Source organism: Lepidochelys kempii, chromosome 1 (genome assembly GCF_965140285.1).
Source record: "Lepidochelys kempii isolate rLepKem1 chromosome 1, rLepKem1.hap1, whole genome shotgun sequence".
NCBI lineage: Eukaryota > Metazoa > Chordata > Testudines > Cheloniidae > Lepidochelys > Lepidochelys kempii.
In genome coordinates, this window is record NC_136380.1 from 352,795,793 (window position 1) to 352,822,846 (window position 27,054).

General features: G+C 49.3%; 1 protein-coding gene and 1 long non-coding RNA gene across 10 annotated transcripts in view; one reads left to right on the forward strand and one right to left on the reverse strand.

The window, feature by feature from the left end:
* The window catches only part of SHANK3 (SH3 and multiple ankyrin repeat domains 3), a 769,810-nt gene that overhangs the window by 82,450 nt on the left and 660,306 nt on the right, over window positions 1–27,054 (reverse strand). The window lies entirely within an intron of this gene.
* On the forward strand, window positions 10,584–12,603 carry LOC144930238 (uncharacterized). Its single transcript, XR_013635396.1, has 3 exons — window positions 10,584–10,678; window positions 11,606–11,764; window positions 12,347–12,603. It is a non-coding gene; the product is annotated as an uncharacterized LOC144930238 (long non-coding RNA).

The following is a 27,054-nucleotide window of genomic DNA, read 5'->3' on the forward strand; positions in this document are numbered from 1 at the left end:
ATAGCAGCGTTCTGCCCTCTTAGGTGTCGGGGCACAGGGGGTGCCAGACCTCCAGTGCCGGGTGGAGGATGGCCTCATTGATGGCGAAAGCCAGGTATGCTGGCCCTCAAGGCTGGAGGATGTCCAGCAGTTGATGGGATTGGTCCTGGACCTACTCCAAGGGGATACTCAGACTGAGGGCCACCCTCTGCAGCAGCTCCTGATACTGGAGGTGATCACCAGGAGGTGAGAGGGTTGGGGAGATTATGGTTTCGTCCTGGGAAGAGGACTGATGGTACTGGGCTGCATTCTGGGTTCACCTCTTTGTCTGAGCTGGACGGTTCCAGCAGATGGGCATGGATGGAATGGTGCAAGGCTGGTGGGGGTAGGTACAGGGGGTGGTACGGATCCCACGTGGGCCAGTGTAGCCATGGGGCCGGGTTTGGTGGATACTGTGGGTCCCAGGAATAAGAGTGTCAGTGCAGCTGGACCAGGGGGCAGCCCGTCGGGTGCGGTGGACGCACTCGGGAGTCTGAGCTGCACCTGGACATCAGGGAGAACGATGGCTCCTCCATGGAAAAACCCTCCAAATCTGAAGAGGCCTGTGGCAATGACAGGACTATCGGTGCAGGTGGGCCGGCAGTCGCCAGATGCAGATCCTGACCCAGAAAGAGTGGCGCATCCTCTGGAATCATAGAATCATAGAATATCAGGGTTGGAAGGGACCCCAGAAGGTCATCTAGTCCAACCCCCTGCTCAAAGCAGGACCAATTCCCAGTTAAATCATCCCAGCCAGGGCTTTGTCAAGCCTGACCTTAAAAACCTCTAAGGAAGGAGATTCTACCACCTCCCTAGGTAACGCATTCCAGTGTTTCACCACCCTCTTAGTGAAAAAGTTTTTCCTAATATCCAATCTAAACCTCCCCCACTGCAACTTGAGACCATTACTCCTCGTTCTGTCATCTGCTACCATTGAGAACAGTCTAGAGCCATCCTCTTTGGAACCCCCTTTCAGGTAGTTGAAAGCAGCTATCAAATCCCCCCTCATTCTTCTCTTCTGCAGGCTAAACAATCCCAACTCCCTCAGCCTCTCCTCATAACTCATGTGTTCCAGTCCCCTAATCATTTTTGTTGCCCTTCGCTGGACTCTCTCCAATTTATCCACATCCTTCTTGAAGTGTGGGGCCCAAAACTGGACACAGTACTCCAGATGAGGCCTCACCAATGTCGAATAGTCACCAATGTCGAATAGGAGTAGGTGGCTGTGAAGCCAAGAGGAGCAGAGAAGGCGGCTATGGCAAGTTAAGGTGCACTGTCACGGGTTTAGCCTGTCCAGGTGTCCAGGGCACGTCCTGATGTCCACCAAATTGGAGGCAAAGGATGCACAGAGTGGAGCGTGGGGACTCCTGCCAAGATGGAGGGGTGTGCCTCAGAGGGCTGCTGTATTGCACGGTCAGTGTGGGAGTCAACAGTGCCCAAAAGCGGCAACAATCTACTCTAACTATAGGTCTAACTACTCTAACTATAGGTCCGTACACAACGAAGAAAACAACTAAACTAACGAACTATACACAACGGATTTGAGTGCTCTCGTAGAAGCTACAAGCATGAGGAGAGAAGCTTCCGACTCCGACCGTGCCGTAAGAGGGAACTTGTATCCTCATTTGGAGCATGTGGCAACTTAAGACACATGTGCAGGTCAACGGACACTGCTGCTGAAAACGTCCGGCTCTGGTGCATGGTGTGCATGCGCATCCACTTTTGGAATACAGATAGCAACATCACTCGAAGAAGAACCAGGTAACGAAGGAGCAGGCACAGAGGTGGGTATGAGCGTTGAGAAGCCAGTGAGCTGCTGGTGCTGCTGGCCTCAGAGCCAGCCTGCTGGCCTCTGCACCCGATCAGGTGGCATGGCTAATCAGGCAGCCTGCTGCAGGCCAGCTGTACTGATGAGGCTGCCTGGAGACTAGCTCCGCTGCAGGCCCTGATTTCTGACAGATCCTCATTAAGCATGGCCTGATATTCCTGTTTGGCTTCCGCTGGTAGTTTGTCCATGAATTTAGCCATATTATCCCAAATGTAAAAAACATCTCTGGCTAAGACAGCCTGGTGGTTTGCATTCCAAGGTTGAATAAATCTCTCTACCAAAAAGATCAAGCTTTTCTGAGTCTTTGTTTTTGGGGTTACTATTGGAACATCCTTATCTTGTCTTTTCATTGACTGCAGTAACCACCACCAAAGCTCCTGGGGTAGGACTGAACAAAATTGGCTCATGACTCTGGGATGACACATGGTATCTTCTTCTATTTTGTTAGCTGTAGGTGTTAAAGACACAGATGTCTGCCAGAGTATTTTTTTAATGGGCTCCAGATTGCTGGGTCCTGAGGTGTGTAAAGTACCTACTAATTTATGTGGATTCTCCTGCACCGGATCCACCTGGATCCCCAGGGAAGTGGCCACACTCTTTAACAGCTCTTGATAGGTCTTATAATTGTCCAACTAGGAACAATGATGTCACTTTGTCAAATAAAGTGTAGGATTCGTTCAATGGTGACTGTACAGGTTCATCTTGTAAAGTTTGATGCAGTATGTCCTTGTCAGATGGGTTGGGTATTGTCAATATCACCTCTACCACCTGACTGATACCACGGTTGGTAATGAGATCAACACCAGACATTTCTTGCTGTCATGGAGGTGACTTAAGACAGACGAGGCACGGGGCAGGCTGTACAAGATGCTGGAGGTATGACCGCAGAGCTCCAAAAAAGCCAGTGATCAGACATCAGGCCCCACTTAAAAATATCCCATGGCATTCTGTCTGTAGACCTGCTCCTGTGAGAGTGCTGGGCTGAGATCTCAATCTCAGTGAAGAAGGTGGAGGTGAACCTCAGGACTCCCTGTAATAGGATCTAGCAGCATAAGATCCTACCTCCAGTTCCGAGGAGGAGTAGGAGTAGTCTAAGAGCCACATAGGTGCAGTACTGGGGGGAGCAGAGGGAGCTGGAGACTAGGCCTGATACGCAGTGGTGGACACTGGGGAGCACTGGGAGCTTACCCGCCCATGGTACCGTAAATCTGCCTTGGAGATTCACTGAAGATTTCTTAGCTGTTGCCAGTATCAAGAGCCGCAACATTTAAGTCGGTGCTGGGTGAGCCGGTGACACAGATGTAGTGGGTACCGGAGCTCGCATAGAAGAAACAGATAGTGCAGAGACATCCACCTTGTGAAGCAGAAGGAAGTCTAGCACTGAGAGGCAGAGGAGGTTGTTGGCTGCTGCGTATGCCTGCTGTTGTCAGTGCCAAGAATGGTGGGTGGACAGCAACATGCAAGGATCAAGGTTTCGCCACAGCAGGCCCTGGTGATGGACTCTGTTTCAGCAGTACTGAGGTCAGTGCCAGAGTCATTGACTAGACACTACAAGCCAAAGTAGTATCAAGTACTAGGGAGTGCCTAGCCAAGGCCCATGCACTAAACCTTTGTACCCGACTTGCTTCTGGAGGGTTCTGCAGGAGACTGAGGTTTCTTTGATGAAGACTTCTTAGGCTTTGAAGACTGTGCTGACAGACATCTTCTGACTTTTCAATGGCACTGGAGAAGCAGAATAAAACCTTCTCCCTAGGTACCGGTGACAGGGTAATGTGAAATGTCCGGACGTGCACTCCAGGATGGAGTGGTGTCTGCACTGGTGTGCACTGAATGGCTGGGCTCTGACACTGGACCTTCAACAGACTCAAGGAAGAAGTGCCAGAGCCCCACCTCTCTGGACTTCTGGGTCTCCATTTGAACCCGCTCCAAATCTGGCACTTCTGTCTGACGTGACCTCTCCCGGGCAGTTCAGGCAGTGGGAATGAGGATCACTATCTCGCTTAGATTTTCTAGTCAGAACAGTGCTTAAATCTCAGGGACTTACACAAACCCCAGTACCAGGTGACAAGGATGCCAGAAAGCAGCCCAAAACCAAAGTAAAAACATAAAAATAAAAATTTGTCCCACTACATACGAACTGTAACTCCCACTAACAATTATTTACACTGTTTTAGAGAAATTCTCAGTTCTGAGAGAAAAGGGAAAGTTGTGTGATGAGAAACACAACATGCTCCAATCTCCAACTCCAGAGGGTGACAAGAAACTGAACAGGGTGTTGGGGCAACTCCACCCCTTTAAACCTTCAGCTGGGAGCATGCGTGTGTGGAGGGTACATGTGCGGCCATGATGGGTACCGCTATGGGAAAAAGTCTCTGGTTCCAATGCACAGGGTGTGCACACTCCTAAAGTGGAATGGACATGTGCAGTCAAAGAAGAAGAATCTCTGCTAGGGTCAACCAAAGGGGAAAAAAACCCAGAATTAGTCACACACTATCTGCCTGAGAAGATGTTGGTGCTGATTTCCCAACTCTGCTTGTGCCTGACTTCGGCTGCATTGGTTGTAAAGACCAGACTGGATCTGGATCAATCTTCTGATGAGATAACTGGCTCTGTGGATATGGGGAAAGTGGTGGACGTGATAAACCTTGACTTTAGCAAAATTTTTGATATGGTCTCCCACATTATTCTTGCCAGCAAGTTAAAGAAGTATGGATTGGATGAATGTACTATAAGGTGGATAGAAAGCTGGCTAGATTGTTGGGCTCAAAGGGTAGTGATCAACGGCTCGATGTTGAGTTGGCAGCTGGTATCAAGCGGAGTGCACCAGGGGTTGGTCCTGGGGCCGGTTTTGTTCAACATCTTGATTAATGATCTGGATGATGGGACAGATTGCACCTTCAGCAAGTTCACAGATGACACTAAGCTGGGGCGAGAGGCAGATATGCTGGAGAGTAGGTCCAGAGTGACCTAGACAAATTGGAGGATTGGGCCAAAAGAAATCTGATGAGGTTCAACAAGGACAAGTGCAGAGTCCTGCACTTAGGACGGAAGAATCCCAGGCACTGCTACAGGCTGGGGACCGACTGGCTAAGCAGCAGTTCTGCAGAAAAGGACCTGGGGATTACAGTGGACAAGAAGCTGGATATGAGTCAAGCCTGTGCCACTGTTGCCAAGAAGGCTAACGGCATATTGGGCTGCATTAGTAGGAGCACTATCAGCAGATTGAGGGAAGTGATTATTTCTCCCTACTTGGCAGTGGTGAGCCACATCAGGAGTATAGCGTCCAGTTTTGGGCCCCCCACTACAGAAGGGATGTGCACAAATTGGAGAGAGTCCAGCGGAGGGCAACAAAAATGATTAGGGGGCTGGGGCACATGACTTACGAGGAGAGGCTGAGGGAACTGGGGTTATTTGGTCTGCAGAAGAGAAGAGTGAGGGGGGATTTGATAGCAGCCTTCAACTATCTCAAGGGGGGTTTTCCAAAGAGGATGGCGCTCGGCTGTTCTCAGTGGTGGCAGATGACAGAACAAGGAGTAATGGTCTCAAGTTGCAGCGGGGGAGGTTTAGGTTGGATATTAGGAAAAACTTTTTCACTAGGAGGGTGGTGAAGCACTGGAATGAGTGGAATCTCCATCCTTAGAGGTTTTTAAGGCCCAGCTTGACAAAGCCCTGGCTGGGATGATTTAGTTGGGGTTGGTCCTGCTTTGAGCAGGGGGTTGGACCAGATGACCTCCTGAGGTCTCTTCCAACCCTAATCCTCTATGATTCTGCACTGAAACCAATTACCATTACCAATTACCATTACCCTCTGATCCCACTGAGGGTTACCAAAAGAAACTACACCATTTGCTCAAGAAACTCCCTGAAAAAGCACAAGAACAAATCCGCACAGACACACCCCTGGAGCCCTGACCAGGGGTATTCTATCTTCTACCCAAGATCCATAAACCTGGAAATCCTGGACACCCCATCATCTAAGGCATTGGCACCCTGACAGCAGGATTGTCTGGCTATGTAGACTCCCTCCTCAGGCCCTATGCTACCAGCACTCCTAGCTATCTTCGAGACACCACTGACTTCCTGAGGAAACTACAATCCATCGGTGATCTTCCTGAAAACACCATCCTGGCCACTATGGATGTAGAAGCCCTCTACACCAACATTCCTCACAAAGATAGACTACAAGCCATCAAGAACAGTATCCCCGATAATGTCACGGCAAACCTGGTGCCTGAACTTTGTGACTTTGTCCTCACCCATAACTATTTCACATTTGGGGACAATGTATACCTTCAAACCAGCGGCACTGCGATGGGTACCCGCATGGCCCCACAGTATGTCAACATTTTTATGGCTGACTTAGAACAACGCTTCCTCAGCTCTCGTCCCCTAATGCCCCTACTCTACTTGCGCTACATTGATGACATCTTCATCATCTGCACCCATGGAAAAGAAGCCCTTGAGGAATTCCACCATGATTTCAACAATTTCCATCCCACCATCAACCTCAGCCTGGACCAGTCCACACAAGAGATCCACTTCCTGGACACTACAGTGCTAATAAGTGATGGTCACATAAACACCACCCTATACCGGAAACCTACCGACTGCTATTCCTACCTACGTGCCTCCAGCTTTCATCCAGACCACACCACACGATCCATTGTCTATAGGCAAGCTCTATGACACAACCGCATTTGCTCCAACTCCTCAGACAAACACGTACAAGATCTCTATCAAGCATTCTTACAACTACAATACCCACCTGCGGAAGTGAAGAAACAGATTGACAGAGCCAGAAGAGTACCCAGAAGTAACCTACTACAGGACAGGTCCAACACAGAAAATAACAGAACGCCACTAGCTGTCACCTTCAGCCCCCAACTAAAACCTCTCCAATACACCATCAAGGATCTACAACCTATCCTGAAGGACGACCCATCACTCTCACAGATCTTGGGAGACAGGCCAGTCCTTGCTTACAGACAGCCCCCCAACCTGAAGCGAATGTTCACCAACAACCACACCCCACACAACAGAACCACTAACCCAGGAACCTATCCTTGCAACAAAGCCCGTTGCCAACTGTGTCCACATATCTATTCAGGGGACACCATCATAGGGCCTAATCACATCAGCCACATTATCAGAGGCTTGTTCACCTGCACATCTACCAATGTGATATATGCCATCATGTGCCAGCAATGCCCCTCTGCCATGTACATTGGTCAAACTGGACAGTCTCTACGTAATAGAATAAATGGACACAAATAAGACGTCAAGAATTATAACATTCAAAATCCAGTTGGAGAATACTTCAATCCCTTTGGTCACTCAATTACAGACCTAAAAGTGGCAATTCTTCAACAAAAAAACTTCAAAAACAGACTCCAAGGAGAGACTGCTGAATTGGAATTAATTTGCAAACTGGATACAATTAACTTAGGCTTGAATAGAGACTGGGAGTGGATGGGTCATTAAACAAAGTAAAACTATTTCCCCATGTTTATTCCCCCCCTTCACCCTCCACTGTTCCTCAGACGTTCTTGTCAACTGCTGGAAATGGCCCACCTTGATTATCACTACAAAAGGTTTTTTCCGCCCCCCTGCTCTCCTGCTGGTAATTGCTCACCTTAAGTGATCACTCTCTTGTTACAGTGTGTACGGTAACACGCATTGTTTCATGTTCTCTATGTATATAAATCTCCCCACTGTATTTCCACTGAATGCATCTGATGAAGTGAGCTGTAGCTCACGAACGCTTATGCTCAAATAAATTTGTTAGTCTCTAAGGTGCCACAAGTCCTCCTTTTCTTTTTGCAATTCAGTAAAGTGTCTGCAATGGCTTCCCAATACCAAGGACAAATGTTTGGAAGTCAAAGATGACCTCTTGTTGTCTTTACAGAACCATGATTAACATAATCCTATTTCAAAATTTGTCTCTGGAAGAGTTCTTGAACTAAACAAGTTCTAACCAACAAAGGGTAAAATCCTCAATCTTACATTGTCCTGCCTTTGACATTTTACTTCTTCTGCTTCTCTTTCTGGCCAAGCAATGAAGAAACCAACACTAAGTCAGAAACCTGAGGTATTTTAACCAGACTCGACAGCAAGGAACTCCCAATAATACTAGGCTTGCAGATGCTGTATTTCCTGAGCCTAAAGCCTTCTATGATAATTCACAGATTATGAGAACAGAAAGGACCACTGTGATCATCTAGTCTCACCTCCTGAATAATGCAACTCTTGAATAACACCATAGGACTTCCCAGACTTAATTCCTGTTCAAACTACAGCATTTCTAAACTAGAATGTTTAGAAAAACATTCAATCTTGATTTAAAAATTGCCTATTATGGAGAATCCATCACAATCCTTGGTAAATTGTTCCAATGGTTAATTAATCTCACTGTTAAAAATGGATGCCTTATTTCCAGTCTAAATTTGTCTAACTTCAGCATTCAGCCATTGGATTGTGTTATGCTTTGTCTGCTGGGTTGAGGAACCCATTATCACATATTTGTTCCCCACGTAGACACTTACAGATAGTGATCAAATCACCTCTTCACCTTCTCTTTAAACTAAATGGACTGAGCACCTTGAGTCTATTCATTATAAGGCAAGTTTTCCTATTCTTTAATCATTCTTGTGGCTCTTCTCTGAACCCTCTTCAATTTATCAAGAACCTTCTTGAATTATGGACACTAGAAGTGGACATATTATTGCAGAAATAGTTGCACCAGTGCCAAATACAGAGGCACTTCCAATCTGATATTCCCCTTTTTATGCATGCACATTGTCACATTAGAAGCTCACATTCAGCTATTTTGGCCAGTGTAACATTAGCAGCTCATGTTCAGCTGATTATCCACCATGACTCCCAAGTCTTTTTTAGAGTCACTGCTTCCCAGAATAGAGTCCCCCATCCTGTTAATATGTATATATACATATAAGAAGAAAGGATGTAGGCCATTTACATTCAGCTATTAAAACATATTGTTCACTTGTGCCCAGTTTACCAGATAGCTCTGCATCAGTGACTGGTCCTCGTTATTTTTAGTACTCCCCCAATTTTTGTGTCATCTGCAAACATTAATAGTGACGATTTCATGTTTTCTCCTGGGTTAATTACAAAATGGGGCCAAGAACTTCTTTAGAAACACATCTTCTCAACGATGATTGTCTGTTTACAGTTAACTTTTGAGACCTATCAGTTAATCAGTTCTTAATTTTATATCATTTTAGTTTTTTGATCAAAATGCCATGGTGTACTAAGTCAAATGCCTTACAGAAGTCTAAGTATATTACATCAACATTATTACTATTATCAATCAAATTAGTAATCTCATAAAAATATATCAAGTTAGTTTGACAGGACCTTTTTTTCCATAAACCCATGTTGACTGGCATTAATGGTATTACTGTCCTTTAATTCTTTATTAATCGAGTCCCGGAAGAACTACTCCATTATTTTGTCCAGGATTAATGTCAGACAGACAGGCCTGTAGTAACCTGAGTTGTCCCATGTATACTTCTTAAATATTGACACAACAATATAACCTTTCCTCTGGTCTTCTGGATCTTCCCCAGTGTTACAACACTTACTGAAAAGAAACATTAACAGTCCTGTGAGCTCCTCAGCCAGCTCTTTTAGAACTCTTGGATGCAAATCATCTGGACCTGCTGATTTAAAAATGTTTAAGTTTATTAGCTTCTGTTTAGCATTCTCGTGAGATACTATTGGAATGGAAAGTATATTATCATCATCATCAGCAGCATATATCACTAGATCATCTGTTATTTTGTAAAATATAGAACAGAAAATACTTATTGAACACTTTTGCCTATTCTGCATTATTCACAATTCTGCCATTTCCATTTAGTAAGGGAACAATACGATTATTAGCATTCTTTGTGTTCCTAATATAGTTTAACTTCTTACTGTCCTTAATTCTGCTCGTCTTGGGTCTTTGTGCTTCCCTTATAAATTTTCTACAATTCCTAGCTTCTGATTTATATTCCTTACCATAAACTTTTTAGTACCAATGTTCTTGAACAGTTTCCAATTATCATTCATATTTCTCTATTTAAATTCTTTCTCCCAAGTGATCTTATATTTGTTTTCAACTTTGTGAAGCTGACCCTTTTAAAAAGCACGAAGTGTGAATATATTACTGGTTTTGATTTTGTAGTGTTTGCTTATGACAAATGCGATTAAGTCATAATCACCTGTATTTAAATTACCACTGATTTTTAGTTCTGTGATTAATTCCTCGTTACCTGTCAAGATGAGATCTAATATAGAATTTCTCTTTGTTGGGTGTAACATTTTTTGAGTTAGGAAAAATACAGTTACCTACCTGTACAGTAACTGTTGTTCTTTGTGTGACTGTGCACCGATACATTCCACTGCAGGTGTGTAGGCATCCAAGGTAGTTGAGCTGGAGACTTTTGCCAGGAGTACCACTAGGCAGTGCATGTGACCTTGCTCCTCTCATGCTCTCAGATGATGGCATAAAAGAGGTGGGTCTGCCACCTCCTTCTCCGTTCCTTTGGACCACTGTATGTAACATTCACAATAGCTGGGAAGGTGGGAGGGCCATAGAACTCTGTGTGCACAACACATCTCAAAGAACAAGCGTTACTGTAGAGGTAAGTAAGCAGTTTTCTCCTTCGAGTGAATGTGCACATAAACTACCACTGCAGCTGATGCCTCAGTAGTTCCCTTTCAGATCGAGGGGCTTCAGATCACCTGAACAGATACGGTAACACTGACTTGCCGAAGTTGGCATCATTCCGAGAAGCTTGAGTGATGGCATGATGTCTGGAAAAGGTAGGCCCAGATGACCACGTTTGTGCTTTGTGGATATCTGCTCTAGGGATATTGCTTAGAAAAGCTGGTGAAGTGGACTGAGCCCTGGTGGAGTGAGCCGTTACTTTTAGTGGAGGAGAGACTTCAGCAAGGTTGTGGAACTGACTGCCACCAGAAGCAGCATTTTCATAGACAATAAAGGCATTGAGGTTGCCACCATCAATTCAAAGGGGGATACTATCAGTTGGGAGAGGACTAGGTTGAGATAGAATCATAGAATATCAGGGTTCCAGAAGGTCATCTAGTCCAACCCCCTGCTCGAAGCAGGACTAATTCCCAGTTAAATCATCCCAGCCAGGGCTTTGTCAAGCCTGACCTTAAAAACCTCTAAAGAAGGAGATTCCACCACCTCCCTAGGTAACGCATTCCAGTGTTTCACCACCCTCTTAGTGAAAAAGTTTTTCCTAATATCCAATCTAAACCTCCCCCCCTGCAACTTGAGACCATTACTCCTTGTTCTGTCATCTGCTACCATTGAGAACAGTCTAGAGCCATCCTCTTTGGAACCCCCTTTCAGGTAGTTGAAAGCAGCTATCAAATCCCCCCTCACTCTTCTCTTCTGCAGACTAAACAATCCCAGCTCCCTCAGCCTCTCCTCATAAGTCATGTGTTCTGAGATCCCTGACAAGTATCAGACACAGGAGGGTAGCATTGAGTAGACCTTTCAAGACTTGGGAAATGAGAGGGTGAGAGAAAATAGAAATCCCTTTGACGGGTAGATGGAGTGCAAATATGGAAGCCAGGTGAACTCTCAGGAACTAACTGAAAGGCTCAGTGCTTTCAGGTGCAACAGATAGTCCAGCACATGTCCAACCTCTGTGTGATGGGGTGATAAGTCTTGAGATTGCAAACAAACGAAAAATCTCTTCTACTTTGCTGCCCATGTAGCTCTAGTGGATTCTTTTCTGCTACTCATCAAGATGGCCCGAACATCTCAAGAACACAATTTCTCATGAGAATTTGACCAGAGATTATCCATGCTATGAGGTGAAGAGATTGGAGACAGAGCCTTGTCCTGGTTCTTACACAGGAGATCCTCGACTAGAGGTAAAATTATCAGTGACTGGACAGAGTGCTGATGTAGGTCCATGAACCAATATCATTTTGGCCATGCTGGTGCCATGAGGATTAATGTTGCTTTGTCATGCAGTCAACCTTTGGAACCAATCGCCAGGGGATGTTCTGAAGGCCAAAAGTACCAACAGTATTAACTGGGTACAAAAAAGAATTAGATAAGTTCAGGGAGGATAGGTCTATCAATGACATTAGCCAAGATGGTCATCTTCAGGAGACATTATTTCTTATACATAGATTCTGTAGAAGGATAGCTTCCTGGCATAACTGAGATGATCGTGCACTTCCCTGCTTATTCAGATAAAAGATGGTAGTGGCGTTGTCCATAAGAACTTGTATCACCTGGTTCTTGAGGGTGGACAGAAACATCTCACAGGCCCCACCAATAGGTCAAAGCTCCAGCACATTTATATGGAGTGAAACTTCCTGGTGGGACAAAAAGCTTGAGCCTGAAATTGATTGAGATGGGCCCCCAGCCTTTGGCAGAAACATTCATTATAGAGTCATAGCTGGTTCCGGGAACAGAAACAGAACTCCTTTTTACATGTTCCACAGATCCAACCACCAATCCAGAGACTGAAACACTTGTGTAGATACATAAATCCGCAAGTCTGGAAGGACAACATGCCAAATAGAACCAGGCCTGCAGAAAGCGAAGGGGAAGTCAAGCATGTGGAGTTACATATGTGCACAAAGCCATGTGGCCCAGGAGATGTAGGAAGGCATGCCCCAATGTCGTTGGGTCGGACTTGAGGCCTTCTGAATGAAAAGGTATTTTCTGAAACCCTTCCTTTTGAAAGTAAGCCATGCGATTATGGGGTCAAGGTCTGCTCCTATGAAGGTTATGAGTTGTGTTGGTTGTAACTGTGATTTGTCCAAATTTAGTTTTGGGCCCAGACAAAAGAACAGCTCTCTGATGACAAGGATGTTGTTTTGCACATGGATGTTGTTTTGGTTGTTTGATGTTCCGCATACCAGCCAATTATCCAGGTAAGGAAATATCTGAAAGCCTAAATGGCACAGGTGGACGTCTACCATCAACTTGCACTTGGTGAAGACCGCTGGGGTTGATATAAGCCTGAAGGGAAGCACTGAGTCCTAGGCATGGTTGTTGCCTGCTATGAATCGAAGATACATCCTGTGGCTGGACGTACAAGTCGTGAAAAGTGAGGGCAGCATACCGATCTCCAGGGAAGGGACAATGGAAGTGAGGGTGACAATTCTGAACTTGACTTTCTTGATGAAAAGTTTCAGTTTCTTAAATCTAGGATGAGGTGAAGACCAGAAGGGTTATTCCAGACTAGAAAATACAGGTAGAAGCCTTTGCTTCTGTGCTGCTAAGGAACTTCCTCTGCCACCCCAATTCCAAAGGAGACTCTGTGTCTTGAAGTAACGCAGTCTCGTGAAATGGGTCCCTAAAAAGGGGCGGGAAAGGTGTGCTAGGAAAAGGGAAGGAGGTGAATTGGAGAACATATCCCTCCTTTCCAGTATTGAGGACCCACTTGTCTGATGTGATGCTTTCCCAGGCACAACGAAAGAGGGACAGGCATGTTCTGAAGTGATAGTTAGTGTGCTGTCCTCAACTGAGCAGTCAGAATGATTGCTTGGGGGCTGCGGTTGTCAGATGAGAAAGACTTACTGTAGAAGAAGGCAGCTGGCAATGTTGAGGAGGTCTTGACCTTTTTGAGGAATCCAGTGACTTCTGGAAAGAGGATTTATACTAAAGGTGTGGACTAAACTGATTCCTCTTTGTAACTGAAGTGTGAACTCCCAGTCATGAAGTATTGCCGGGTAAGCTTTTAGGGTGGGTGTGCATAGCATCATCTGTTTTGCTGGTAAATAGTTTAGACAGTTCGAAGTGTGAATCTTAAATTGTATTTTGCAGCACCTTTGGAATGCCCGACACCTGCAACAAGGAAGAGCTTCTCTTGGAAATCATAGAATGTCAGGGTTGGAAGGGACCACAGGAGGTCATCTAGTCCAACCCCCTGCTCAAAGCAAGACCAATCCCCAATTTTTGCCCCAGAACCCTAAATGGCCCCCTCAAGGATTGAACTCACAACTCTGGATTTAGCAGGCCAATGCTCAAACCCCTGAGCTATCCCTGCCCCCTAAATCCATGGCAGCCACTGAACATGAAGCCATATCAGCAGCTTCAATAGCTGCTTGAAGGCCATGATGGTTCCCCTCCAAAACTAAAGACAGAAACTGTTCCTTTCCCTCCTCTGTCAACATGCCAGCAAACTTAGAAACTGCTCAGAAATTAATACTAATATATTTAGATAAGAGAGACTGATAGTTAGCCACATGCATTTGAAGAGCAGCAATGGACTAAGACTTTCAGTCATCTAAATACAGTCTCATTAATTCTTTGTCTTTGGGAGTAGCTTTAAGATGGGATTGATGAGACCGCTCATTAGCAGCTATGACCACTGAAAAACTGGGAACTGGGTAGGTAAAAAAATAATCAATATCTTGTTGAGGAACTTGATATCCCCTTGCTTGGCCATAGGTCGTACAGAGGGTGGGGTCTGCCAGAGGGTTTCTGCCGTCTCCAGCAAGGCTTCACTGATGGGAAGGACAATGCTTCATGGGGCATTATTAGAGTCTGAAAAATATCAAGGAGGCTGTGCAGGTTTTTTTGCTCATGTTCGGCATGCTCTCCTAGGGAAGTGGCACCCTCCTTATAAGGTCCTGGAAGACCTTGAAGTACTCAGGGGGGTTGTGGTGAAAGATGTTGACTCTGGAGAAGATGATGAAATATGGGTGGAAACAACCAGGGGATCCTTCATTATTTCTCCGTCCTCCATAGGGTCCAGTACAGTGGGTGGAAGGATGATAGTAGAATCCTGGGTAGAGGTTTCCTGCACTGGGGAGGAGGGGAATTCCTCCTACAGCGTGACTTTGATGGAGGTCCAGAATACCTCGGAGCAGCCCAAGACCAGTCAGGCCACAGAGGATATTGCATTGTCTGAGTCATCCAAGGTGGGGACACCACGCTGGCGCCTCTTTATAAGAAAACCAGACTTGGTTCATAACCTTAGGAGGAGGTCTGCAAGGAGAGCTAAAAGACCTCAAGGGTGACACAGGGAGTGGTCCCTTTTGGGGTTCCAGGTGGTCTGGCTACAGGAGATACCTGGGGGTTCAACATAACCGAGGGCAGAGATGGTTTGAATTCTGATCAAAGGATCGGTGGTGGCAGTAGCAGCACAATGGGTTGGAGAGACGGCGCTAGATCTCTAGATGACATCAAAGGTAATGACAAGGGTTCTGGCAATGCATCAGGAGGGGTGCTGAGGACACCGGAGTTGTCTTCATAGGAGCTGATTTTAGCAAGGAGAGTCCACTGGGAGAGGCACCAAAGATCCCTGGGCAGCAAGGCCTGTGGCGTAGAGGGCACCCAAATAGGTAAGTATCCGTCCATCAGCGCCGATAGTGACGGTCAGGTGGGAACAATGAAGATGGAGCCGGAAAGAGTGAAGACTCCGGCATCCACAGCTGGAGTCAATAGTGCCGCCTCAGATGGAGCGGGTGAAAGTCTAGATTTGTGGTGTCTCAGACTGGTACTGGAGGTCTCACTGGAAATCCTTTTTGGAGACTGAGGCTTTGAGCACTTGTCATCATCAGAATGCTTGGAGTGTTTCTGAGGAGGCTGCTGGTGAGAGAGAAGGGCAACATTTCTCATCAGACTTGTGCAGCCGGAGGAGTAATCCTTGTGGTCTCAGTCCACTATCTTGTGGTCAGGCCTCGGTTCCGAGGTGGAATGCATTGCCTCTTTCACAAGGGAAACTGAGGTAGAAATCCCTGATTTTTGTCCTGGTGAAGGAGGTGCAAATAGGGCATCTGTCCCCACATAGCCATCGCCAAGGCAAACCCAGAAGCTCTTGTTCTTACCCATCACAGGGGAAACAGCCCTGCATGCTGCACACTGCTGGAAATTTGGGGATCTTTTCAGAATAAATCCACCAGGTACCTATAGCAAACGCTATAATTCGACTGGCAACCCTACTCTAAACACGACTATCTATAACTATGTACATGACAGGAACTTGGAAACACCGGCTAACCAAAGCAAGCGCTAGAGGGGGCTTCAACAACTCTCACCCACCATGGCTGGTAAGAGGGAACCAAGAGGGAGGCGGCGAATATGCCCTTATCTGAGAGCACAAGAGCAGGAGCACATGCTTCACCTACTGGTACGGCTGGCAAAAGTCGCGGACGTGAGTGCACTGGGTGCACAAACCCCTGCAGTGGAGAGCGTGTATGTGCACTATCTCTCAAGGGAGAAAGGTCACCTATCATTCTGGGGCTGTTAGTGCTGGCAGAAGGAGACCTCCAGCATGTGTCATTCAGACTGAAGTCCCCCATGGGCGCGGAGCTGGTTTCCTGCACATTATAGACCAGGACTTTAGGGGCTGGCCATCCTGCTCCCCAGTGGGATTGGTCATCTGTAAGCAAACACCCACTAGTACCCCATCTCGTGCCTTTTCTGTTAGGACTCCGATTCCCAGCATTCACGGTCGTTGTCCTCCGAGCTGGCAGTGACTTGGGGCCTGTCTGTATGAACACTTTGTTTGCGGCAATCTGGGTGTAAAGTGACAGCTCTACATATCTGCGTGGGCCCTGCTGCCACACGAGAAGTTCCCTAGACCACTTTGATCAAGCCCACTGTGAAACGGGAACAGATTAAACGCAGGAGGGAATTTTACGTACGTGGCAGCAGGGTCCATAGAGACACTTAGGGCATGTCACACTGCACTAAAACACCCGCAGCACTGAGTCTCAGGGCCTGGGCCAATTGATTCAGGCTCACAGGTCACAGACTGTGGGGCAAAAAACGGCAATGTAGACGTTTGGGCTCAAGCTGCAGCCCGGACTCCGAGATCTCAGACCTCCAGCCCAAGCCCAAACATTTACATTTCAATTATTAGCCCTGTGAGCCCCAGTCATCTGAGCCGGACCAGCAGTGTCCTTGCCGCAGGTGTTCCATAGCCGTGTAACGTACCCGTAGCGTGCAGCAAGCTATTGCAGGGTACGTGTACACTCCAGGCTGCTGGGAACTGAAGTTCATCTAGTTCATTCAATATCTTCATAAATGATCTGGAGGATGGTGTGGATTGCACTCTCAGCAAATTTGCGGATGATACTAAACTGGGAGGAGTGGTAGATACGCTGGAGGGGAGGGATAGGATACAGAAGGACCTAGACCAATTGGAAGATTGGGCCAAAAGAAATCTGATGAGGTTCAATAAGGATAAGTGCAGGGTTCTGCACTTAGGACGGAAGAACCCAATGCACAGCTACAGACTAGGGACCGAATGGCTAGGCAGCAGTTCTGCGGAAAAGGACCTAGGGGTGACAGTGGACGAGAAGCTGGATATGAGTCAGCAGTGTGCCCTTGTTGCCAAGAAGGCCAATGGCATTTTGGGATGTATAAGTAGGGGCATAGCGAGCAGATCGAGGGACGTGATCGTTCCCCTCTATTCGACATTGGTGAGGCCTCATCTGGAGTACTGTGTCCAGTTTTGGGCCCCACACTTCAAGAAGGAAGTGTCTGGTGTCTGTTTGTTTGCGACAGGGAAGCCTGGCTGTTTAAAAATAGCCAGAGCTTCGCGAACCAGCTGAGCGGCGGAGAACCAGCTGAGCAGCGGGGACAGCAGAGCAGCACACAGCAGGAGTTTGCCTGGGACTGGTAAGTATCCGAGTCTGTGTTTGTTTGCTTGCTGAGGAAGTATCCGAGCGTGTGTTTGCTGGGGGGGCAGTGTGAGAGCCTGAGTGAGTGTCTGATTGGCTGCTAGCCTGCAGGGGGCGGGCAGTAGGGTGTCTGTTTGTTTGCGACAGGGAAGCCTGGCTGTTTAAAAATAGCCAGAGCTTCGCGAACCAGCTGAGCGGCGGAGAACCAGCTGAGCAGCGGGGACAGCAGAGCAGCACACAGCAGGAGTTTGCCTGGGACTGGTAAGTATCCGAGTCTGTGTTTGTTTGCTTGCTGAGGAAGTATCCGAGCGTGTGTTTGCTGGGGGGGCAGTGTGAGAGCCTGAGTGAGTGTCTGATTGGCTGCTAGCCTGCAGGGGGCGGGCAGTAGGGTGTCTGTTTGTTTGCGACAGGGAAGCCTGGCTGTTTAAAAATAGCCAGAGCTTCGCGAACCAGCTGAGCGGCGGGGACAGCAGAGCAGCACACAGCAGGAGTTTGCCTGGGAGTTCGCCTGGAGGGAGCCCAGTGAGGCTTACGTCTTGCAAACTGTTCTGAGGAAGCTCATAGTAGGAAGGTGATATGGAAGGGGGGGGTTCAGCTGTTGTGACCTGCACTGGATGTGCCATGTTTGTCTTTCTTCCACAGGACAGAAGCGACTTTGTCTGTACAAAGTGCAAGCTGGTCTCCATATTGGAAGAGAAGATTGAAGGTCTGGAGCAACAGATAGCAACCCTGCGTTGCATACGGGAAACTGAGGATTTCCTGGACGAAACTCAGGATACGCTTCTAGGGGCACAAAGCTCTACAGATATAGAGCAGGTTGCACAGAGTACTGTGTCCAGTTTTGGGCCCCACACTTCAAGAAGGATGTGGATAAATTGGAGAGAGTCTAGCGAAGGGCAACAAAAATGATTAGGGGACTGGAACACATGAGTTATGAGGAGAGGCTGAGGGAGCTGGGATTGTTTAGCCTGCAGAAGAGAAGAATGAGGGGGGATTTGATAGCTGCTTTCAACTACCTGAAAGGGGGTTCCAAAGAGGATGGCTCTAGACTGTTCTCAATGGTAGCAGATGACAGAACGAGGAGTAATGGTCTCAAGTTGCAGTGGGGGAGGTTTAGATTGGATATTAGGAAAAACTTTTTCACTAAGAGGGTGGTGAAACACTGGAATGCGTTACCTAGGGAGGTGGTAGAATCTCCTTCCTTAGAGGTTTTTAAGGTCAGGCTTGACAAAGCCCTGGCTGGGATGATTTAACTGGGAATTGGTCCTGCTTTGAGCAGGGGGTTGGACTAGATGACCTTCTGGGGTCCCTTCCAACCCTGATATTCTATGATTCTATGATTCTAAGGATGTGGATAAATTGGAGAGAGTCCAGCGAAGGGCAACAAAAATGATTAGGGGACTGGAACACATGAGTTATAAGGAGAGGCTGAGGGAGCTGGGATTGTTTAGCCTGCAGAAGAGAAGAATGAGGGGGGATTTGATAGCTGCTTTCAACTACCTGAAAGGGGGTTCCAAAGAGGATGGCTCTAGACTGTTCTCAATGGTAGCAGATGACAGAACGAGGAGTAATGGTCTCAAGTTGCAGTGGGGGAGGTTTAGATTGGATATTAGGAAAAACGTTTTCACTAAGAGGGTGGTGAAACACTGGAATGCGTTACCTAGGGAGGTGGTAGAATCTCCTTCCTTAGAGGTTTTTAAGGTCAGGCTTGACAAAGCCCTGGCTGGGATGATTTAACTGGGAATTGGTCCTGCTTTGAGCAGGGGGTTGGACTAGATGACCTTCTGGGGTCCCTTCCAACCCTGATATTCTATGATTCTATGATTCTATGATTCTATGATTCTAGACAAGGCCTTGGAAACAGGCAGTGTTATTTTTTGACAAGAGTGCCACTCCCCTTTGGCCCACTCAATCCTTCCTAAATGGGCTATAAGTATTGATTTTAACATTCCAATCATGGTGAATCATCCCACCACGTTTCAGTAATACCAGCTAGATCGAATTTATGCTACTAAATTAGCAATTCCAATTCTCGTTTGTTACCTAAGCTCCTAGCGTTGGTGTATCAGCAATCAAAGAATTTCTTCTCCTTCGGTACTTTGGTGTCTTGATTAATTTTGTTCTCAACATCTAGATTTTGTGCTGAGTGCACATTTGTTCTCTGTTTTCACCCTCCTCTTTTGGTATTAGTTCAACCCCCTTCTGACTACTCTAGCCAGCTTGTCCTCGAGGAAATTGGTCCCCCTTTTACTGAGATAGAGACCACCTAAAGTATTCAGCCCTCTCTTCCCACAGAAGGGGGGCAGATGATCCAGAAAACCCAAACCCTCTCCCTTACACCACTTAACTTGGCAATGTTCACTTCCAGAATCCTTTGCCTTCTGTTTTCCTTCCCTTATGGGACAGGAAGGGGCTCCAAAAATTCATAGAGCCGAAGGCCAGAAGGAACCATTGTGATAATCTAGTTTGACCTCCTGTATAGCACAGGCCAGAGAACTTCCCCAAAATAATTCCTGGAGCATGCCTTTTTCTGCATTATTATTGATAATTCTGCCATTTCCATCTAATAATGGACCAACAGCATTGTCAGGAATTCTTTTGGACCTAATATATTTTTAAAACTCCTTCTTATTGTCCTTAACTCTGCTGGCCACAGCTTTCGCCTCATGTCCTTTTCCTTCCCCCTTATCCAATTTTCTTCAATTCCTAACTTCTGAGTTATAGTCATTGCTAGCAACTTTCCCCTTCTTCCATATATATATGGAAGAGTCTGCGAGTCTGTCACAGAGGTCATGGAAGTCACAGATGTCATGAATTTCTGGGACCTCTGGGACTTCTGCAGCTGCAGCAGCAGGTGTGGCTGGCCCCAGAGACTACCAGAGCAACAGCGGTCCCAGGGCCCTCCTAAAGCAGATAAGGTTTAGTCCGGGGTATTTATAGTACAAGTCATGGACAGGTCAGGGGCCGTAAACTTCTGTTTATTGCCTGTGATCTGTCCATGACCTTTACAAAAAATACCCATGACTAAATCTTAGCCCTGGTCATGATCATTTGTACTTAATCTACCATTAATTTTCAGTCCTGTGATCAGGTCCTCTTTATCTGTTAAGACAAGGTCTAACAAAGGATTCCCTTATGTTGGCTGAAACGCTTTTTGAGTTAGGACATTGTCACCTATAATGTTTAGAAACTCCCAAGGTGTTTTACGACTGGCACCCTGAGACCTCCAGCATGTGTCACTCAAACTGAAGTCCCCCATGAAGATCATCTGGACATTCTTGGGCCTGGCCATGCCCCTTGGCAGTGCCATCAACATAAATCCTTAAATCCAGACCCCCAGCACTGAATTCAGTCAGCGCAGAAAGACAGAGGATCCGAACATCAACCCAGATATCTAGGGATTGCTTCTGCTGGCCACAGAGCAGGGTGTCGTTTCGTCACTGGCAGCGGACTTGGTTGGCCAGATGAGATTGGGCACCTGTCTAATGCTTTAGCTGAGCACAGAACCATTTGGGCAAGTGGTTCTCCAAAGCTGATGTTATCTGCACAGTAACCGGCAGAGTCAACTGGGCTTGATGAGCTTCCCTAGGTCAGAAGAGGCGTGAGGTGGCCCTTCTGGTCGTTGCAGATCTATACAAAGCCCACAACATAGAGGCACCCTTGCCTGGCTTCTCTCTCATGTTTTGTGTTTCTTTGCTGTAAAAGGCAAGCTGACTGTCACACTATGTTGTCACGGAGTGTGGGGGAGTCCAGGCCCTGCACCCCTCTTCCTGGGATTCACTGAGACTCTCCGCCAGCCAGTAAAACAGAAGGTTTATTGGACAACAGGAACACAGTCCAAAACAGAGCTTGTGGGTACACACAGGACCCCTCAGTCAAGTCCTTCTGGGGGAGCAGGGAGCTTAGACCCCAGCCCTGGGGTTCCCTGTGTTCCTCCACCCAGCCCCAAACTGAAACTAAACTCCCCCAGCAGGTTCCCTGCTGCAGCCTCCGTCCACATTCCTGGGCAGAGGTGTTACCTCCCCCTCCCCCTCCTGGCTCAGGTGACAGGCTCTCAGGTCTCCCATCCCCAGGGCATATTCCCAGGTCAACACTCCCCCCTCCCTGCTGAGTCACATCCTCACATCTCTCCCCCCTTCGAGACTGAACTGAGCGGGGTCACTCTGACCGGTGACCTGGGGAAGTTCAGGGCCCCCTCTCCGGGACAGCGCATAGCCAGGCACTCCTTCTCGACGGCCGCGTAGTGTTGCTCCCGGGCTAGCAACTTCTTGCTCAGGTACACGATGGGGTGTCTCTCCCCGTTTCCATCTTCCTGCATTAACACCGCCCCCAGTCCCTTGTCGGAGGCGTCGGTGAACACCACAAAGGGCTTGTCAAAGTCTGGGTTTGCCAGAACTGGGCCACTGACCAGAGCCTCCTTCAGCACCTGGAAAGCCTCCTGGCACTGCTCGGTCCAGACCACCTTGTCTGGCTTCCCCTTCTTGCATAGCTCAGTGATGGGGGTGGCAATGGCGCTAAAGTGGGGCACAAATCTTCGGTAGTATCCTGCCATCCCAATAAAGGCTTGGACCTGCTTTTTAGGGTGGGGAGCGGGCCAGTCTCTGATCACCTCCACCTTGGCTGGTTCCGGCTTTAGGCGGCCGCTCCCCACCTGATGGACCAGGTAAGATACTTCCGCCATCCCCACCTTGCACTTCTCCGCTTTTACAGTCAGCCCAGCCCCCTGGAGTCGGTCCAGCACTTGTCTAACCTGGGACACGTGGTCCTCCCAGGTCTGGCTAAAGACACAGATGTCATCAATATACGCCACGGCAAAACTCTCCATCCCCCTCAGGAGCTGGTCCACTAGGTGCTGGAAGGTGGCCGGCGCTCCCTTGAGGCCAAAAGGCAGGGGCAGGAACTCATAGAGCCCCAGAGGGGTGATAAAGGACGATTTCAGTCGGGCATCTGCATCCAGTGGCACTTGCCAGTCGCCCTTTGTAAGGTCCATGGTGGTAAGGTACCGAGCTCCTCCCAGCTTGTCTAGGAGCTCGTCCGGCCTGGGCATGGGGTAGGCATCAGATACAGTGATGGCATTGAGCTTCCAACAGTCCACACAGAACCGGACCGACCCATCCTTTTTGGGGACCAGCACCACCGATGAGGCCCAAGGGCTGGCCAATGGCTGGATCACCCCCAAAGCCAGCATGTCCCGGACCTCTCTTCCTAGTTCCCGAGCAGTTTTCCCTGTGACTCGGAAGGGAGAGCATCTTATCGGCGGGTGCGACCCTATCTGCACCCGGTGGACAGTCAGATTAGTGCGTCCAAGCTGGTTGGAAAACAGCTGTCGGTACGGATGCAGCACACCCCCGACCTCCTGTGCTGGGCAGGGGTTAGCTGATCCGAGAGGGGAATTGTTTCCAGGGGGGAACCAGCTCTGGTACCAGGGAATAGATCTACTAAAGGGTCACCTCCCTGCTCTTCCCACTGTCCACACACGGCCAACACCACATTCCCCCTGTCACAATATGGCTTCAACATATTCACATGGTACACCCGGCGGTGGTGCGCCCGGTTTGACAGCTCCACCACATAGTTTACCTCACTGAGCTGCTGGACAACCTTGAAAGGGCCCTCCCAGGCGGCCTGTAGTTTGTTCTTTCTCACGGGGATGAGAACCATCACCTGATCCCCGGTGGCGTAGGCACGGGCCCATGCCGTGCGGTCATACCAGACCTTCTGCTTCCTCTGGGCTCTGGCCAGATTCTCCCTGGCCAGGCCCATGAGTTCAGCCAGTCTCTCTCGGAAGATCAGGACATACTCCACCACTGACTCTCCATCGGGAGTGGCCTTCCCCTCCCACTCGTCTCTCATCAGGTCCAGGGGGCCCCTCACCCTCCTTCCATATAACAGTTCGAAAGGCGAAAATCCGGTAGACTTCTGGGGCACCTCCCTGTACGCGAACAGCAGCTAAGGTAAGTACTTGTCCCAATCCTGCGGGTGCTGGTTCATAAAGGTTTTCAGCATCATCTTTAGCGTCCCGTTAAACCTCTCCACCAGCCCATTGGACTGGGGGTGATAAGCTGAGGCCCAGTCGTGCCGGACCCCACATTTCTCCCACAAGCACCGGAGCAGGGCCGACATGAAGTTGGAGCCTTGGTCTGTCAAGACTTCCTTGGGGAACCCCACTCGGCTGAAAATGGTCAGGAGCGCATTGGCCACGGTGTCTGCTTCCATGGAAGCTAAGGGCACTGCCTCGGGGTAGCGGGTGGCAAAATCTACCACCCCCAGAATGTATTTCTTCCCCGACCGGGTCGTCTTGCTGAGTGGCCCCACGATGTCCATGGCCACCTTCTGGAAAGTCTCCTCTATGATGGGCAAAGGTCTCAAAGCCGCTTTCCCCTTGTCCCGGGTTTCCACACCCTCTGACAGGGGTCACAGGATCGGCAATACTGCCAGACGGTGGTAAAGACCCCGGGCCAGTAAAAGTTCTGTAGCAACCTCTGCCGGGTGCGCTGGATTCCCTGGTGCCCTGCGAGAGGGACGTCATGGGCTAGGTACAGGAGCTTACGGTGATACTTCTGGGGGACCACCAGCTGCCTCCTGATCCCACAGGGCTCTACTTCCCTTGTGGGAGCCCATTCTCGGTACAGGAACCCCTTCTCCCACAGGAACCTCTCCTGGCAGCCTCTCCTCATGGTCCGTACCACCCTGAGGTCGGCCAGGTCCCTGAGCTTCCGCAAGGAGGGATCTTTCCTCAACTCGGCCTGGAACTCAGCGGCTGGGGAAGGGATGGGGCCCGGTTCCCCCTCAGTGGCCAGGTCTGAGGCCTCCGCCTCTCTGAGCTGTGCCCCTCGGCGCTCCCTCCCCACCAGGGTAGGGTCCTGCGCCTCCGGTGTGGTACCCTCCCCGAGGTCAGGGTGCAGTGCCCCTCGCCGGCTCTGGCTACGGCTCACAACCAGGGCGGTCTGGGGGTTGTTTGGCCAGTCGTCTACGTCTCCCCCCATCAAAACTTCAGTGGGCAAATGGTGGTGTACCCCCACATCCTTGGGGCCCTCCTTGGCCCCCCATTTCAGATGTACCCTTGCCACGGGCACCTTAAATAGGGTCCCGCCCACCCCTGTCAGGGTCAGGTAGGTCTTAACCCTACCCAGGGTTGGGTCTGCTCAGTTTGTCCCTGAGCCCGGGGCACTGGGTCCGTACGTGGCCTCTCTGGCCACAGTGATAGCAGCTCAGGTCACGTTGGTCCCCTCGAGCGGGTCGGAGGGGCCCGACGCCAGGCGTTCCCCTTTGGAGGGGGTTCTCCCTATTTCCCCGCTGGGAGGCCCCATGGTGACTCTCTCTCTGCATCAGGGGGAGGGGGGGGCTGTTCTTTTGGGACTCCTCCCGGCTACCCCCTGACCGACTGTTCACAAACTCGTCGGCCAGCTGCCCTGCGTGCTGGGGGTTCTCGAGCTTTTTGTCCACCAGCCACAGCCTCAGGTCGGAAGGGCACTGATCATACAGTTGCTCCAGTACGATTAGGTCAAGCAGGTCCTCTTTAGGTCGGGCCCCAGCTGTCCACTTGCGGGCATACTCCTGCATCCGGTTGACCAGTTGTAGGTAGGTGACCTCAGGCGTTTTACGCTGACTCCGGAACCTTCTCCGGTACATCTCGGGGGTCAGCCCAAACTCACGGAGCAGGGCCTGTTTGAACAGTTCATAGTCCCCTGCCTCCGCCCCTGTCATTCGGCTGTACACCTCCACGGCTTTGGGGTCCAGTAAGGGGGTGAGGAACTGGAGCCTGTTGGCAGGGTCAACCCTGTGCATCTCGCAGGCATTCTCAAAGGCTGTCAGGAAGCTATCTGTGTCCTCCCCCTCCTTCCACTGGGCCAGGAAGCACTTATCAAAGCTCCCTGCAGTCTTGGGTCCCCTCGCACTCACCGCAGCCGGGGCCCCACTGTTCCTCAGCCTGGCCAGCTCCAGTTCATGCTGTCTTTGTTTCTCCTTCTCCTGACGTTCCTTCTCCTTCTCCTGACGCTCCCTCTCCTTCTCCTCCTGCTCATGTTGACGTTGTTTCTCCTTCTCCTCCTGCTCATGTTGACGTTGTTTTTCATGATTCTCCAGCTCCCTCATTTTCATCTCCCTCTCCCATTCCAGCCGCATCCGCTCCAGGGATGGGGAGCTCCGCCGGGAGGATCCCCCGCTGGCTGCCGGGGTCAGGGTGCCCTCGGTATTCACTGGGCTTCCCCCAACCCCTCCCCCAGACATAGGTAGGAAGGGTCTCGGGATGTCCTCGGCAGCAGTCTGACCCCTCCCAGCCCGGTCAGGCCCCAGGGCCCAGGCTGCATCCACCGGGCGGCTTCCCTCAGGGACAGGGATCGGGTCATCCAAGCGATCCCTCTCCTCCAACTGGGCAATCAGCTGTTCCTTGGTGGACCTCCCGATGCGCAGCCCCCTCTGCCTGCACAGCTCCACCAGGTCGCTCTTAAGGCGTTTAGCGTACATCTCCCTGCTGGCCACTTGCAGGCTGGGCAGCTTTCCACGGTTTCCAGGAAAAACCCCTAGTGTGCCAGTCCTTCTTGAGGTCACCACCTCTTTGCCAGGGTCGAGCTGCTGACTCCTCCGCCCATGGGACCGCTCGCTGCAATCCCCCGGGGAACGCTGTTACTGCAAAAGTCCTTCTCTCTGGTCACACACTCCCAGCGGTTAACCGCCCCCCGAAACCGTCTCTCTCTGAATCTTCAGCACGCCTGGTCCCCGTCACTCCCCCTTCGTTTTACTGTTCCCCAGTCACTTACTGCAGGAAGTGCCGTTCACGGGGTGCAGTACATCCCACCTCTGCCACCAGTTGTCACGGAGTGTGGGGGAGTCCAGGCCCTGCACCCCTCTTCCTGGGATCCACTGAGACTCTCAGCCAGCCAGTAAAACAGAAGGTTCATAGAATCATAGAATATCAGGGTTGGAAGGGACCCCAGAAGGTCATCTAGTCCAACCCCCTGCTCGAAGCAGGACCAATTCCCAGTTAAATCATCCCAGCCAGGGCTTTGTCAAGCCTGACCTTAAAAACCTCTAAGGAAGGAGATTCTACCACCTCCCTAGGTCACGCATTCCAGTGTTTCACCACCCTCTTAGTGAAAAAGTTTTTCCTAATATCCAATCTAAACCTCCCCCACTGCAACTTGAGACCATTACTCCTCGTTCTGTCATCTGCTACCATTGAGAACAGTCTAGAGCCATCCTCTTTGGAACCCCCTTTCAGGTAGTTGAAAGCAGCTATCAAATCCCCCCTCATTCTTCTCTTCTGCAGGCTAAACAATCCCAGCTCCCTCAGCCTCTCCTCATAACTCATGTGTTCCAGTCCCCTAATCATTTTTGTTGCCCTTCGCTGGACTCTCTCCAATTTATCCACATCCTTCTTGAAGTGTGGGGCCCAAAACTGGACACAGTACTCCAGATGAGGCCTCACCAATGTCAAATAGAGGGGAACGATCACGTCCCTCGATCTGCTCGCTATGCCCCTACTTATACATCCCAAAATGCCATTGGCCTTCTTGGCAACAAGGGCACACTGCTGACTCATATCCAGCTTCTCGTCCACTGTCACCCCT